The sequence below is a fragment of the Hibiscus syriacus genome, unplaced genomic scaffold, assembly GCF_006381635.1.
Source record: "Hibiscus syriacus cultivar Baekdansim isolate YM2019G1 unplaced genomic scaffold, ASM638163v2 tig00002793_pilon, whole genome shotgun sequence".
NCBI lineage: Eukaryota > Viridiplantae > Streptophyta > Magnoliopsida > Malvales > Malvaceae > Hibiscus > Hibiscus syriacus.
The window spans coordinates 2,552,286-2,564,052 of record NW_024061944.1 but is presented as its reverse complement, the minus strand read 5'-3'; the positions used below and the strand labels follow the sequence as shown (position 1 = coordinate 2,564,052).

At 33.0% G+C, this 11,767-nt stretch overlaps 3 pseudogenes; 1 reads left to right on the top strand and 2 right to left on the bottom strand.

Moving 5' to 3' along the window:
- Positions 1-2,389: 2,389 nt before the first annotated feature.
- On the top strand, positions 2,390-3,895 carry LOC120149809 (annotated as a pseudogene).
- Positions 3,896-7,118: 3,223 nt separating this feature from the next.
- LOC120149242 lies at positions 7,119-9,463 on the bottom strand (annotated as a pseudogene).
- A 482-nt stretch (positions 9,464-9,945) lies between these two features.
- LOC120150996 lies at positions 9,946-11,533 on the bottom strand (annotated as a pseudogene).
- Between the last annotated feature and the right edge of the window lie 234 nt (positions 11,534-11,767).

The window sequence follows — 11,767 nt, the reverse complement described above, 5'->3', positions numbered from 1 at the left end:
TCAACTTCATCAGGAATTCTATTTTCTAAAATCAAGAAAGAGTTTATTAAATCAGAAACACCCAGTCCCTGTGGATCGACCCTGCTTCTCTATACTACATTTTCATTTTATTTATTAAGAAGCCAGGAATTATTTGATAGCAAACGACGGTTATCAATTATGGTCACTTGCATTTGTTATTTTGTTTATTTTAATTTTCTTGAGTTGATTCTGTATTTTTGCATTTATTTAAACTTGAAATGATAATTGTCGTTTAATCTTGTAGTTTTAATGTGTTATGTATTTTAGTCACTAACTTGTTTTTTATTTTGTTTTGGATTTATTACTTAATCTTTAATTTAGTCATTTGTATACATGTTTTATTAATTTTGTTTTTAAATCCGTATAATTTAATTGACAATATGATTAGTCCCTTTATATTTAATTTGTGAGACATCGATTAAAATTAATTTTGTTACTTATTTTATTTGTGGTTTTTTAATATTATTATTTGTGTTTTTAATTATTTTAATTAGTTTCTAGCTTTAATAATATTAGGGCTTAAACCTGCAGATTAATACTTTAAAAGATTTATAAGTTTAAATCTTTAAATTTAGGATTTTTAGGTCTCATAATTAGTTTTTTTTAATCTTTGATTATTTAGTCAAGCTTAATTAGAACTTTAACATTTACATATCAATAGGTTTAACCTACGTTTTTCTAATAGGTTCTTAACTTTCATTTGATACTTTAGGTAGAAAAAACCTTAATTTACTTTAGTTTAATTAGGATAAATAAAATTGATTGATCGCATTTATTTTTAATTCTAAGACAATGTTCACTTATTAGGGAATTAATGGTATATCCCCGATGTGCATGGGGTGATACTGACTAATAAGTCGACATCCTTTCAAAACTGCATCATTTTTCTAAAAATGAGGCAATGTTTGGTTATTAGGCACAATATTGATCTCTCGCATTTACGCTCGGGGGCGAATGTTATAGGTCTTGATAAACGAAAACTCTACATCCTTAATGATTTTTAAATTAAATAAAGATCGAACTCAAAATTTTTGATTTTAAATATAGGGTAATCAACTAGGTACCAATTTTTGGGCGCTTGTGGGGTGCTAATCCTTCCCCAGCGTAACCGACTCTCGACCTGATTTCTTGATTTTTCGCAGACCCCAAAACTCGGTATTTTATTAAAATAAAATGTTCTATTAAAATCACCCGATTTTTACGGTGTTACAATCTCACCTTAAATGATTGGTGGCGACTCCTCACATTTCGAAACATTTTTCAAAGAAAAAACCTCCGGTCGGTATCGGTCTTTTCCGAGTGAAAAACGATGTCGACATCAGTAAAAAAATAATATTTTAGGTAACGTTTTACTGAAAATACCAATAACATTTCCGATAACGTCTTTCTTTAATTGTATATTATGTTGTCGTACGAGAAAACTAGCCTATTAATAATGTGACCAAATAAGTTACTTGTCATTTGTCAAAAAGAAAATCCACTTATTCGTTAATAGAATTCTCTTTTTTCTTTCTTTCTCTAACCTGGTTTCTCCATTTTTTAACTCAACAGGACACTAATCATCAACTAATAATTTTTCTTCATAACTATATATTTTTTTATTAATCAATTTTTCACAAAATATGAAAAATTTTTTAATACATTATCTGTCTAGTCTTATAGTATATCTTTTTCTTCTAAAGATTAAAAATTTTATCGTCTCTCTAACCTTGCATATAGTTTAATTGGTTATCATACTCATCTATACGTACTTTAGATTCCCAAACTAAAATAATAAGTTTTAATTAAAAAATATGTAATTGAGTTATGGTAATGTTAGTTTATTGACAACTTGCTATATTTTATGTTAGTGCTAATGGTGTTTATCCTTCATCACCTAATAATGGTTGAGTTTTAACGTTTTTTGTATGATTTTTTTAAGTGAATGAATTAAATATTTCAATGAATTTAAGAGAGATGTATAAGCTATGTAATAGATATGTTCTATAATTTAAATATTTTATTTTATAGTTAAAAAATAAATATTAAAATATTTTAAATATACGAAAAACCACCAAACACGAAAGTTTCTATATCGTTTACGTTAAATGTGAATATAGTAACATGAGCCATGTTAAAAGTGCTTTTAATGGTATAAGCTTCAGGTCTAGTTTCTCTTCAAATCACCATTAATGGCATTGTTTATGTGCCTAGCACGTGATTTGCTCAATCTTTAATTCAGATTGCTTCACGCATAGATTTACCAAATTTGTTAATTTATATTTTAAAATAAAGAGTTACCAAATTGTTAGATTTTATATTAAAGCAAATGATTACATGAACTATTTTAGAGGAGAGAGCATAAATTATCGCAATTATCAGTTTTATAATGCGATATCAGTGCCTATGTTTGTTCTTGCTTCTTTTCACAACTTTTGTCAGCCTCATTAGCAGTCATAATCTGCCTGAAAATCATGTTGCTCTGTTCATCTTTGGTGATTCGTTGTTCGATCCCGGAAATAAATTATATCAACACCGCCACTGATTTCCAGGCAAATTTCATTCCTTATGGTGAGACCTTCAAATACCCTACCGGCAGATTCTCCAATGCCGTCTGATCCCAGATTTATTGGTAAACCACTTCAAAAAAATTGAGTTTCGATTTGTCATTCGGTTCATTTCTCACCATTTTACAGCTCAGTTTGCTGGGTTACCAATAATTCCAGCATATTTAAAGCCCGAGAAGCATAGTTTACAGATGGGTGAATTTCGCATCTGGTGGAGCCGGTGCTCTTGTCGAATCTCATCAAGGATTTGTATGTCATATTGGTTTATCATCTTAAATTTCTGTTAAGCTATATTCAGTTCATACTTAAATGGAATTCTTGGTATTTTAAACGCCAGGTCGTGGACCTAGAAACTCAGATAAGATACTTCAAGAAAGTTGAGAAATCATTGAGAAGAGAGGTAGGAGATGCAAGGCCAAGAATTATTGTCTAGAGCTGTTTACTTGATTAGCGTTGGGGGCAATGATTACTTGACCAAAAACTCAACTGCCTCAGACGAAGAGTTCGCTTCCATGGTGCTCGGCAACCTCACCGTCGCTCTCAAAGTAATCCATACTTAAAAAAACTAACTTGTCTCTGTTCCACTCATTTCCACAAGTTTGCTTAAAATCCTTTTTTTTTTTTGTTAACATTGATGCAGGAAATATACAAGAAAGGAGGAGGAAATTTGGGTTCCCAAACCTGATACAGCTGGGTTGTTTACCGTACATGAAAGCAAAATCAGAGGGTTCTTGCAACCATGAAGCGACAGCAATAGCAGAGCTTCAATGCTCTACTTCCCAAAACCCTGGACAAGTTAAAGGAGGAGCTTCAAGGCTTCAAATATGCTCTTTACAATATATATCAATCTTTTCTCAAAGGTTGAACGACCCTTCAAAATATGGTAATGTTAAATCGCTGTCTTTGTTTTTTTTTTTTTTTTCCTTTCTTCTTGCACGAGCAATTAAACAAGGGTCCATTTCATGGGTTTATTTATTGTGTGAAGGTTTCAAGAATGCGACGACGGCGTGTTGTGGGTCTGGTTTGTACGGCGGAGTTTATAGCTGTGGAGGGAAGAGAGGGGTAACGGAGTATGATTTGTGTGATAATCCAGCTGATTTCTTCTTCTTTGATTGGAGAAGGCTTACCGCCAATTTGCAGACTTAATGTGGGCTGGAACTACAGATATCGTACGGCCATACAATCTCAAACGCTATTTGAACACAAAGCATCATCGATTCATCATTCCTATGTCGAGCTTTAATCTCTCAAATAAATTTCATGTTCCAAAGGATAAACCAAAAACTATTTTGGCGAAATGTCTTGTTTTAGATACGAAAAATGGTTGATAGCATCTCATCTATGAGACGATGGGATCATGTGATTGTTACTTGGCTTTTTATCAAAATAAGATGGACACAACAAATACATAGAAAATTGTAGCAGCCTATAAACAGGACTAGGAATGATTTTAATTTTATTTTGCTTTTTTATTTTAATTATACGTTTCAAATGGGTTGGAATAGTTGTGTAAAAAATAATTGGATTGAAACGGAATCCGATATAGATTAAATTTTTAATCTATTAGATTTAAAATAGTTTTATGGGTAAACTACATAAATGACCACATAACTAAGGGTCGGGTTGTGAAATAACCACCATTTTCGAATTTGTGTCAATATAATCACTGAGCTATTTAAGTATTTAATATAGTCATACCGTTAACATTTAAAGGGAGTGTTTATGTGGCAGTTAATAAATTTTGTATAATTAGAGCATGGGTCCTTGTAAAGTTAAGTATTCGTAGCGCTGGCACCCTGCTTTGTTTTCTTCCATTTTGGCCAGTACTTGTATATAATTTGTTTCCTTGGATTTTCATTTAATACGATTTGATCCTAATTCTTTTTTTAATTTGTCTAATTCCTTAATTTGAGCATTAACTTCAAAATCTTTTGTTCTAGTCATGTATTAAATTTATTGATTAAATCCCCTAGATTTTATAATTAATCAATTTGATCACCAATATTACTTTAATTATTAATTTTTATTTAGTTTCTAGTTTCAATTTAATTTAATAAATTTATTTCTCCAATCAAATCGTGACACATTTCACAATTTATCCTGATGTCTAAAATCTAGGGGATTTAATCTATAAATTTAATACATGACTAGAACAAAATATTTTAAAGTTAATGCTCAAATTCATGCATTAGACAAATTAAAAACATAATCAGGATCAAAATGCATTAAATGTAAATCCAAAGAAACAAATCATATACAAGTAGTTACCAAAATGGAAGAAAACAACGCAGGGTGCCAACTCCGCGAAATACGTAACTTTACAAGAACTCGAACCTTAATTATATCAATTTTATTAACTGCCACGTAAACACTTCAGTTACATGTTAACGGTAGGTGGCTATATTAAAACCATTTAAATAGTTCAGTGGTCATATTGACGCAAATTAAAAAATGATAGTCATTTTTGCGACCCACCTTTAGTTATGTGGTCATTTATGTAATTTACCCTAGTTTTATCTATATTTAATACAATGATATCGTATGTAAATTATTTAAAACTTTTTATTTGATGAAAGCGTTGATGGGCACACAAGATCTTACAATAATAGTTGCTATTGGTTTACAAACCCAGGAAAACTTTGTTAAGCTTATTTTACAACTCTTTCTTCTTTCTTATATAACAACACACTACAACTTATATTTATATAGGTTCATTACACCAATTTGATAAGGTTTTTAGTTACTACCCAAGTCTTTATTAAATGCCAAAACATATATACATATTTAACATGTGATTTCTACATCAATTCAAGTCGCTCATCTAATTATTATATTATCAAATTTGATTAGATATTATCTTATCTTCATATCATTTTGGTCTCGTTTGGTGTAGCTTTTTAAACATCGTTTTAGTTAAAAAGTCTATTTTGAAATTGTGGTTTCAAACCAACTGCAAAAGCTAGAATTTGTAGTTTTTTAATTTTCAAATTTACGTTTGGAAGCAAATTATAATTTTTACCCTTATTAATGTATGAGTTTCACTCAATTATGTATTTACATTTTATTTTAATAATTTAATATTAACATCTTTAAAAAAAATTATTATTTAATAATTTATTTTAATTATTTAAAAGTAAACAGAACTCATGGCTTATATATTGAAATATTAATAAAACACTTTATATCCATGTCTTAAAAATTATTGATAATATATTTTTTAATAAAATATAAAAATATTATTAATGAGTTATCTTAAAATATTTTTATATTTTTATTATAGTTTAAGTAATATATTTTATATATCATAGTATTAATAAGTGTAAATATAATTTAAAATTTATATTTTTAATTTACAACATAATTTCTATAATGGACATTTTATTTTTTTCAAACTCACTTTTTAACAATAATCTCAAACACTTAAATTTTAAATTGTACTTCTAAAAGCTCTTTTAAAAAGCTCTTTTCTACCGTACTTTTAAAAGTTACTTTTCAAAATTCATGTCTAACTTACCCTTTATCTTATCTTCATGCTATCAAATTTAACTAGATCTTATTTTATTCATCAAAATTTCATGAATATTCTAGTCCATTTTGAGTTCTAACATCTTTTATTCTCTATTCATCTCTTCTTGTAGTTCTCTCTCATGCCTTTTCTATTTTTTTTCTTCATTATCTTTCACAAAATGACAAATTGAGGGACTAACTTGATGAAACAAATTGATTTTACATTAGATACGAGGTATGGAACATATGAAAAGATAATTGAGGTGTTTAATGAAATGCCTCAAAGAGATATATTTCTCGATCGTGGGCCATGAGTTCTTTGGATGAAGTTGATTATGTGGCAACTAAAGTCATAACTTTTCACAACTAATACCGGTTTGGATACTTTTATTCTTGACTTATGTGTTCATTGATCTGTTCTCAAACTAAGTTTTAGGGACAATGCGAAAGTAAATAATAGGTGTGTAGAAGCGGTTGATTTGTAGTTAATGAGAAGTTATCAAGTGATTTTTTTATTACTTAATTTCTCTCTTCGTCCAGGCTGCATTCTTCATCGGCTTCCCCCCCCCCTGCTTCAGTTTCATGTACGGCATTTGGGAAATCTGGACGAGTCAACTTGCAAAAACTCTGTTTCATTGTATTTGCTCGGGCCGGGATGGGTTTTAAGCTTGAATTTAGGGGCAATTAAAACTTCAAAATTATTCGAGGCAGGGCAGGTTCGGATACATGTTTTTGTATCTCGGGCCAGGTAACTAAAAATCCGTCTCATTGACATCCCTAGAGCTAATGTCATGGGTCAACTCCAGCTTAGAAAGAAAACAAGAAAGAAAACAAGAAACAGAAAAACACAAGAAAAATAAGCCAATTACAGAGAAAAAAAAAACACTACTCATCAAATACAGAAGGAAATCGTCACCAAAATTTCAAAAGTTCCAACGTCGGGAGACGGGGAGAGTTCTAGCAGAAAAGGTAAAATGGTGATTTCTCCCATGGTAGGTCCTTAAAATTAGTAACAAGAATAAAAGAGAAGATTATTTAAATTGTTATACAAGTTAAAAACACTCGCCCCTTTCTTCTTCCATCTATTATCAGAGGGTTGAAACTTGAAAACAACAAAAATGAAGAATATAAAGATCCTCTAGGAAATCCCCAGATTGTGATTTTATTCACCACCTACATGTTTAATTTCCGTAACTGGAATGGTCCAGATATAAATCACTTCTGGTCTGTATAAACCGCGTCAACATCATCAAGTTCAAGCAATTTAGACATAAGTTCCTTGTTCAAGTCCATAGCCTCATCATCCACCTGAAACCAACATATCAATGGCGGCGCGAATGCAATAAGCAAGATGCTGAAACAAGGTGATTAGGAAATCAGGTGTGGTAAGCATTCAGCACATCGTTGGGTCAACATCAGCCATGTACAAGGCAAAAGATCCTGGTTTAGAAGAAATCAAAGGGCAGATCACAGATCTTATCAACATTACAGAAAAAAGTACCTCAATGGTGCTTAGTGGAATCAGCTCAGAACCATTATCAGTTTCAAAATTTATTCCTTCCTCACGTAGCTTTGAAAGTATTGTTCCATAATTTTCTGCTGAGCTTACAATCTTGTAATAGCTACATGGAGAAATCATGTTAGACTTTACCCACTCCAACTAGCAAAACAACTTACATGTTTGAGAAAAGAAAATGGGATTGATTTGTAACAGGTCATTGACAACCATATACGTGGACTTACTAAAGCATACAGATTTGATAATTGATAACCAAGATATGTGCAACGTATTTGTAGAATCGTGATCCTTCATTATATGTCCAGATTTTTTTATCGTCCAGAACAATCCAAAAATATCCAGTCAGAAAAGAGAACGAAGTCTCAACTTTTTTATGCAAACAATAATTAATTCCTCTAAAATTATGTAGAGAAGTATGGAATGAGTTTATGCCCTGTATTAAAAAAATTGAAAATCAAAAGAAGCCGAAAAAGATGCAGTAAGTATGAAAAGGAGAAAGTAATTAAGAATTCAGTTTAAAACTGAAGGAGCATTACCTCTCTGATCTATCCTCGTCAGTATCATCTTCATATATGGAGGCTCAATAACATCCTCAGCTCCAGCATCTAAAGCAATATCAAGGAGCTGGTCTTTGTCAGCATCAGTGAATTTAATATTCACAACACGAACACGCCTAAACTTGAACATAACGGAACCAGGATCTGCCATCTTTGCTCCACAGTCCTTGACTACTCCCTAACAGCTGCAATGATCGAGTATTTTATCTGTTAAGACCTCTACTACCATGCTAACTCCACCATAACCATATACCTGAAAGAAGCAGTATTATTGAAGAGTTAAGAAAACCCAATCTTGTATACCATCAAAGCATCTAAATACAAGAATACCCTCAATGGCTATCACTACAGCAACAAATCTATAAATAAAAGTAGACCATAGAGAGACGTCAACCTCAAGCTTTCTCAATGTAAGCCTCTGCCCTTTTTCTAAGCTCTCTTGATATTGCGTTCCAAAATTTCTTTGGGTATATCAAGCTCCTTGGCCTTCTCAATTACAGCTGCAAGAACTGTATTTGATGCTGGATTTGCACCGCCTCGCTTTATACTGTAGTGCATAAAGCATCAAACTCATGAGATTCAGTCTCCATAAAAAATGTATAGAAACTGGACAAAGTAATATAACTAATGGTAAAATATGATATAAGAACTTCCAGCAATTAACAAATATAATCAATTTTCAATGCTCCTTTTGGCATTGATGTAGAAAATCAAGCAAGGACTATGAGCTACCAACTTACGCAGATACAATTTCTTTTCCAATCTTTGAGTGAACTTTAGCCTTCTTTGCATCTTGAGTACCCTGAGATTAAGTAGAACACTAGTGTAAAAATCACTTCATTGATTGTGAATTTCTGACCACATATATAAGAGGTAAAGACATATTTCAATTCCATGCTAAAACAAGAGTACGCGTGGTATTTAACTATTTCAATTTCATAAATTACAATTGAGTTTGTCTTCTGTTAGGACTTTCATCAAACAGGTAGCATCCAAATCTAAAGAAGCTATATTCATTCAGAGGGAATTTAATAATCAAGACAAAAGAGACCTTTCTGCCGGCAATCTTGGAAGAGCGCCTCCCCATGCAGAGAGGAGGAAAAGTGGAGATGCTTCGTAATTGATGCTCATCGCTGCCAGTATTAACTTGATACAATACTGAAGTTGACGATGAAATTGAGGAAACTGATGATAATAATTTCCTATTGCTTTTTAAGAGGCCATATCGAGAAACAATCAAGGAAGTCGAGGGAACCCCATTTGTGAATCTGGAGAACAGCACCGAGGGCTCTCAAGGTTGAAGATGATCCCATCTTTTATTTGCTTTACTGATGGGGTTTGGTTTTGTTTGGGTTTCTTATCAAATGGTAGAGAAGCACAGTGTTGCTCTGCGCTTCCTTGGACAACGAACTGATAGCTTGGACCTTGGTCGCATATACGAGGCCTTATGTCTTAGTCCTTTACCTATTACAGTATGGCACAAAACGGGCCAAAAATTCCAAAACATTATTTTTACAGTGATCACTTTGCTTTTTCTGACCCTGTTTTGGCATGGAAATTTAACCTAAGAAATCGGTAAAACGTTGTTAAATTGTTCCGTTTAAACTTTACCAAACGTAATAGGCATTCTAATCAGTGTATTATTGGTAGAACCAATATGGCATTGGAATGAAAGTGACACGCCATTTTCAAGTGTCAACCATTAACTTGTGTTTATTTTTGGTTAAATGAACATGGAAGAAAAGTATGAGGAAAATGTGTCATAATCCTCAATGAAAAGTAAAGGAAAAACCTTTACATCCACAACATTAAGAGAAGAAGAAAAAAAGGTTGAAACTTGAATAAGAAATCATGTCCGGTAGTACTTTATTTCCAATCACAAACACCTACTTTTGCTTTCCATCGAATGATGTCTCCAGCTTCCTCCACCAACAATCTTGAACAATCAATACCTTGCCTTCACCAATAATCATAAAAGGCAACATGAAGAACGGAAGATGAAGTATTGCTAAGGAACTTGTGAAAAATATCAGGTTTATAAATTTGTTCTTAAATAATTTGTGACAAAATCATGAAGCACTAACCTTGGTTTGATACAAATTCTATCCTACAAAAGGCTTTTTCAAGTACCCTTGTGTTGTCGTTCAACGCCGGTGCAATTGACAAAACATGCTGATATGCACTTGCATTGCCATTGGAATCCACATTCTGAGTCCTTTGTCGAGCACAATGTCCCTCAGTGACTGGCATCTGACCGCAATATTCAAATCATCCATACAAATATTGCGACAAGAAGCCAACACAAGGTACTCCAGTGATTCATGGTTCCCGAATGCTCTAACACCAACTCAGGTAACCAACTCACAACCTGTTAAATCAATAGCCACCAAGTTCACACAATTTTTAGCAATTGCATTAACTGTGACATCCGATAAGTTGATCAGCCAAGCCAAATTCAACTTCTTGAGACTCAAAAGCGAAGAAACCGCGAGTCCACCGGAATCTGTTATCTTTGGCCCGCATTCAGCTAAATTTAGCTCCTCCAAACAACACATGTGCTTCAACATCGACACCCCAGAATCAGTAATTCGATCACACTCAGCAAGGACCAGTTTTTTCAACGATCTTGAGATGAACCCAGTTGCTAAAACAGCCAATCCATGGTCAGTAATCAATGAACAAGCTTCCAAATTCAAAACCCGAATGGAATTGGAACACCCGATTGCTTCAACAGCTTGGTCATCCACCAAATTACACCTTCCTAAATCCAGAGAGGTCAAATTCTTGCAGAAACTAACGAGGGAAATAACAGCAATATTGCCTACATTTCTCCTCTTTCGCAACAAAGCTTTCGTTAGATTTCGGCACCCATTAGCCAGAGCGCTAACCCCATCATTCCCAACATCTTCAAAGCCGGAAATCCCATCAACTTCATCAAATTCTTCAAGTGCTTTCCTAAGATTAAGGTTAAGGACTCGGAGCCTGGGACATGTTTTGGCCACGAATTCAAGGTGGGGATCGGAGATAAAAATCTGGGTTTCAAAGAAAGAAGATTTGGGAATCTGGGCATGAAACTGGGGAGGAGATCGGGCTCAAGAACCCGAAGGGATAATCGGGATAAACCTTCCACCCGCAGCCATTGTTTGCAGACTTGAGGGAATGATTTCCTGTCGTTTTGATCATAAACCCATTTGAGAACTAAGCTTAACTCGTCGTCACCCAGTCTCGACATGAAGATAACAAAATCGTAACTCTTCGAGTTTTTCTATGAATTGAACGGGTAGAACCCAGACAAAAACAACAACCAATACCCAAAAAAAACTACTCGAAGACAAAAGCTATGTAGACTGCAAGAGTATGCGTATGGCACCCACTCATTTCAAAAATGGTGGTTTATATGAGAACCACCCATTTCCCAAATTTAATACTTCTTTAATGAGAAAATCAGATATGAAATCTTCCTTAAAATTTAAAATTAAAATCAGAAGCTGTATGGCTTAGCTGGCTTCCTCGCCCATGTGGGAAAAAAATTTTCCCATATAACTCTACTCAAATTATTTTTTAAACTTTGATGTTTATTACAGTGATTTTATTAATCATTAAGTATTTCATAGGTC